The sequence below is a fragment of the Enhydra lutris genome, unplaced genomic scaffold (genome assembly GCF_002288905.1).
Source record: "Enhydra lutris kenyoni isolate GAN:26980312 unplaced genomic scaffold, ASM228890v2 scaffoldscaffold28, whole genome shotgun sequence".
Lineage (NCBI taxonomy): Eukaryota > Metazoa > Chordata > Mammalia > Carnivora > Mustelidae > Enhydra > Enhydra lutris.
The window spans coordinates 26,334,351-26,340,222 of record NW_019154112.1 but is presented as its reverse complement, the minus strand read 5'-3'; positions in this window follow the sequence as shown (position 1 = coordinate 26,340,222).

The window sequence follows — 5,872 nt, the reverse complement described above, 5'->3', positions numbered from 1 at the left end:
TATCTGTTAACTTCGAGTTTAGCTTGAATTATGGGATTTGGGGGGGACTGTTCCACAAGTAGTGCTAATTTTTTTGAAATGTCTTTGTAGGTAGGGTTGGCACAGATGCAACAATATGGAACACTAGAAGATGGAGCCACTTATCTGTGTTCCTATGAGAACTACTTGAATATTTGTTTTATATGGATTTTTATTCACTTTTCAAAACGGTACCAAAGAGTGCCCTCAGCTGCTGAGCAAGCATCTGTAGCTTGTACTTTGGCAGAATGGGCCACAAGCTTAGTGTTTTGACCTGTTTTTAAAATAAAGTATTTTGAAATGAAAAGGAACTTAGAACGGCAAATGTATATTCATGTATTCTTGCCTATAAGTGAGAGATAAATACAAATCTATCTTCTGCTAAAAAAGGAAACAAGCAAAATATATTTCCAAATGAGTGAGTGCAAATGAGTGAGGTCTTTCACTATACATCAGGTGACTAGATGCCGTAGTGAGCCTGGGACTGCCTCAACTTACTCTTGTTTCCCAGCACAATTATACACAGAGCTCCACCAACCCTTTAAGGTGTTGTAGTTTGGACAATAAATTACACACTTGTCCTATAAAATAAGACATGTTTAAATGACTGTAGACAGGGAGGAGGAGTTAAGATGGCGAAGGAGTAGGGGGCTCTAAGTTTGTCTCATCCCTCAGATACAACTAGATAGTAATGAAGTCATCCTAAATGACTGTAGACATCAAAACTTCCCAAAAAGAAGTACAATTTGGGCCCATTATCATTAATCTGATATAGTGTCTGTGAAAGTTAAAATTCAGTAAGATCTAACTATATCCTCTCTCTAGTTTAAGTCCTTGTGAGGTTTTTATAGATTTAAATTATAACCATTTCACTTTTAAGAAAACAGAAAAGACTCTGGGGTTCCTGGATGGCTCAGGTGGTTGAGTGTCCAGCTCTTGGTTTCGGCTCAAGTTGTGATCTCAGGGCTGTGAGAGAGAGCCCCCCATCCAGCTCCACACTCCGCATACAGTCTGCTTGAGAATCTCTCCCTCTGCCCCTCCCCGACTTGTGCATGCTCTCTCTCCCTCTCTCAAATAAAATAAATACATAAAATCTTAAAAAAAAAAAAAAAACAGACTGTACGCAGTCAATGTGGAGAAATCAGGACCCTTCTACATGATGGTGGGGATAAAAACTGGTGAAGCTGCTTTGGAAAAATAGCCTGGCAATTCCTCAAATAATTAAACAAACTTACCATGTGACCCAGCAAGGTCATACCCAGGTATCCAGCCAAAGGAAATGAAAAGAGAGGCTCCTAGATGGTTCAGTCAGTTGAGCGTCTGACTCATTGTTTTAGCTCAGGTCATGACCTCAGGTTGTGAGATGGAGCCCCATGCCAGGCTCCACATTCAGTGGAGAGTCTGCTTGAGATTCTCTCTCCCCTACCCTTCCCCCACTCTCATGTGCACTCGCTCTCTCCAAATAAATAAATAAATCTTTTTTAAGAAGTGAAAACCTATTTCCACAGAGAAAATAGCAGCATTATTCATAATAGCCAAAAGGAAACAATTCATCAACTGATGAATGGATAAACAAAATGTTGTATATCCATACAACAGCATATTATTCAGCCACAAAAAGGATCAAAGTACTGATACATGCTAAAACATGGATAGCCTTAAAAACATTATGCTAAATGAAAGGAACTGGTGTCAAAAGACTTCTTATTGTATCATTCTATGCATGTGAAGTATCTAGAAAAGGCGAGTCTATAGAAAAGAAAGATTAGTAGTTCCTTAGTGCTGAGGGTATGATGGGATATAGTGGAGTATCAGATAAAGGGTTTGGAGTTTCTTTTTGAGGTAATGAAATGTTCTTAAGTTATGGAGTTTTCATACATCTGTGAATATAATAAAAGGCATTGAACACTACACTTTAAATGGGGGAATTGTCCAGCATGTTAAGTGATATATCAATAAAGCCATTAAAAAGAAAAAGAATAAAAAAATAATCTACCATTCAGAATGGCAACCACTCATGATTAATAATAACAACCAACCTTTATGGAGAATTTACTCCAAAATAGTGTCTACTATTTTATATACCTTATGTCAATGAACCTTCACAAAAGACCATAAAATTGGTTCTGGAATTATACCTATTTTGCATATAAAATGTTAAGTAAATTGACCATAGTCACAAAAGGACTGGTGTTTCAATCCTTCATAGACTTACCTCAAACCCTAAGCATTTAGCCATACCCTAAACTGCCAACCATTCAAGCAATCTAAGTGATTCCACAGTGTGAGCACCTTATCAGACCCATTCCCTCTTGGCAGAGAAGCATTCTGACTTTAGATAAGCACAGGACAGTCAGAGATGCATAACTCTGAAGGCGCGCCTTAGATCCATCCTATTTACCAACCTCCCATCTTGTAATTAAACCCTATTATACATTGCCTCAGCATAGAGCCTGCTTTTCAGCAGTAAGTAGAGGGAAGTCATGCCTTGTTCCCTCCTGTCAATGAGTTTAAAACCCAAACTGAGCTCTTAGACTTACTTCTCTGCTGCCATGGTCCTTCCATTGTCATTTTCATCATCTTGCTTTTCTTGTTTGTGTTCCCTCTCATTTTCCCTTCTTCTGGCCCCCTGTTTGGATTACATAGAAAACATTACAATTTAGGTCTTGGCTTTAGGCTTGGCCCTGATATCAGGAATATATACGTGTATTTGGAAATATTTAGAATATTTATTTTTTTAAAGATTTTACTTATTTATTTGACAGAGAGAGAGATCACAAGTACACAGAGGCAGGCTGAGAGAGAGGGGGAAGCAAGCTCCCCGCCAAAGAGAGAGCACCATGTGGAGTTCGATCCCAGGAACCTGAGATGATGACCTGAGCCGAAGGCAGAGGCTCAACCCACTGAGCCACCTGGGCACCCCTAGAATATTTATTTGAAACAAATAAAAAATTAATACCTTTGGTCAACTTAAATGAAAATTAACAATGAAGGAAAAGATAAAGTAAGTAGATGACAAAACGGGTGGGGTTTTTCCTTAAATGACTTGAAAGAAACACAAGCAAGCCATTTATATTTACATACTGTTAAAAGCTGGCTCTTTGTTGTTTTAGGAACAGTCATGTACGCACATGGTAAAAATAAAATCATGCAGCACAGATGATTTTCCAACACTTAAAGCATCAGTGCTAAGTCAGAATGTGTAAGCAGGAGTCTAAGAGAAGCAATGTCACCTAATTCTGCATGCCAGACTTTATCCCAAAAGAGACTTTAATCCCTTTAAGAATTATTTCCTGTACAAGATTCAGTAAATGAGATGCTCAGGAACAAAGGGAAATTCTAATGTCTATTCTTCTACCAGGAATCATTAACCAGCCAGAATATATGGGTATTCATGCTCCATGTGTGTGAGTATGTATGAGTTTAAAAGAAAGGAAAGAGAGCTAGAATATTCTGATTTATTACCTGAATACTTTTTCACTGATATATAAGGGCTTTTAAGATGCAAATGTTGTAACAGTGGCATGGATCTAGCAGTGCTGTTCAATGAGGTAAATGGTGTATCTTCCCCCACGGAAAACTGATTAGCAGTTTCTTAAAATGTTAAACATAAATTTCCACTCCTAGGTATCTAGCCAAGAGAAATTAATGCATTTGTCCACATAAATACTTGTATTCGAGTTGTCATAGCTACATCGTTTATAATAGCCAAAATCTGGGAAAAAGCCAAATGCTCATCACCTGGGGAAGAGTTACACAGAATGTGGTATATCCATACCATGGAATACTATTCATCTATGAAAAGGAATAAGGAACTGATGTATCCTACAATATGGATGAATATGAAGATGATGCTAAATGAAATAGCCAGTCATAAAAATACATGTTGTATTATTCATTCATATAAAATGTCCAGAAAAGACAAATTTGCAAAGACAGACAACAGATTAGTGGCTGCCTAGGCCTGAGGCAGGAATAGAGAATAACAACAAATAACCATTAGATTTTTTTTTTTTTAGGGGGATGGAAATGTTCTAAAATTAGATTATGGTGATGATTGTGCAACTCTATAAATTTATTAAACATCACTAACTGTACACATAAAAGAAGTGAATCATATGGTATGTAAATAATATTCCAATAAAACTGTTTTTAAAAATTGGTCAATATAGTTTATCACATTAAGGAAAAAAAAATTCAGAAAAAGTAGGTGACAAAATTCAGTATCTAATAAATGATTTTAAAATTACCTTTTAGGGGCACCTCAGTGGCTCAGTTGGTTAAGCAACTGCCTTCAGCTCAGGTCAGGATCCTGGAATCCCAGGATCGAGTCCCACATCAGGCTCCCTGCTCGACTCAGTCTGCTTCTCCCTCTGTCCTCAACCCTCTCATGCTCTCTCTCTCATTCTCTCTCTCTCTCTTTCTCAAATAAATAAATGGAATCTTTAAAAGAAAGAAAGAAAGAAAGAAAAAGAAAGAAAGAAAGAAGGAAGGAAGAAAGAAAGAAAAAAAGGAAGAAAGAAAGAAAGAATAAGACAAAATAAAATAAAATTACCTTTTAAAATTTGTCTCCCTGTGGAGAGGAGAAGGGAGTTGGGGGAAATTGGAGGAGGAGATGAACCATGAGAGACTGTGAACTCTGAGAAACAAACTGAGGGTTTTGGAGGGGAGGGAGGTGGGAGGTTGGGTGAGCCTGGCAGTGGGTGTTGTGGAGGGCATGTATTGCATGAAGCACTGGGTGTGGTGCATTCACAATGAACTCTGGAACACTGAAAAGAAATTTTAAAAATAAGTACAAATTAAAAATAAAATAAAATAAAATTAGTCTCCCTAATCCAGATGCCATGCAAACAAAAAGATGATTCATTAATTAGGATCAAGTAAGTTATTCTCTAGTAACAGAAAACCCCAAAATTTCAGTGGCTTAACACAGCAAAAGTTTATTTTTCTTTCCTACTGAATGGCCAACAGGTGTCGTCAGCAAGGATTGGGGAATAGAGGAAGACTATATTCACTCGGTACTCAAAAGCCAAACCTGACAGAAGATTCATAGTAATACATGTTTCCAACATTTGCAGAGAAGTATAGGGACACATGGGACATCATACCCTGGCTCCTATGGCTTCTTCTTGGAAGTGGAACACATCACTTGTGCTCCTATAGCATTGGCCAACACAAAGCACATGACCACAGTTAAGATTTCTGGAGAAATGCAAAGCTACCATATATTCAGAAGGTGGAGAGGGATGCCTGAGTGGCTCAGTCAGTTAAGCATCTGCCTTTAGCTCAGGTCATGATCCCAGGGTCCTGGGATTGAGTCTGGCATCAGGCTCCCTACTCAATGGGGGGGCCTGCTTCTCCCTCTCCCTCTCCTTCTCTCCCTGCTTGTGTCTCTTGTGCTCCCTCTCTCTCTCTGCTAAATAAATAGATAATATCTTTTAAAAAAATGGAGGAGAAAGAATATATTTACAAATATCCTTCATAATTACTATGATATGATTAACCTGAATGCTTCCATTAAGTTAACTGTATCTGAGCAGAATGCAAGCTAGCTTGGAACCCACTAACAAAGAACATGGTAAGTTAAGAAAAGCAGATATGTTGGGCTTGGGGGCCACACCATCAGTATTTATATTTAACAAGTTGATACTTTAACAGTAAATCTGATAACCATGGGTAAGCCCTAGATATTAAAGATTTAAAAGAACATTTTAAGATAGACTTTCATCTTAGGACTTAAAAGTTATGCTTCAGTAGTTGTTAAGACTTCAAATGGAAAAAAAAATTTCTACAATATTCATAGGCAGAATATTGCTAGTGTAGTAGTGTGGTTTTGCCTAATATGAGGCCTGGT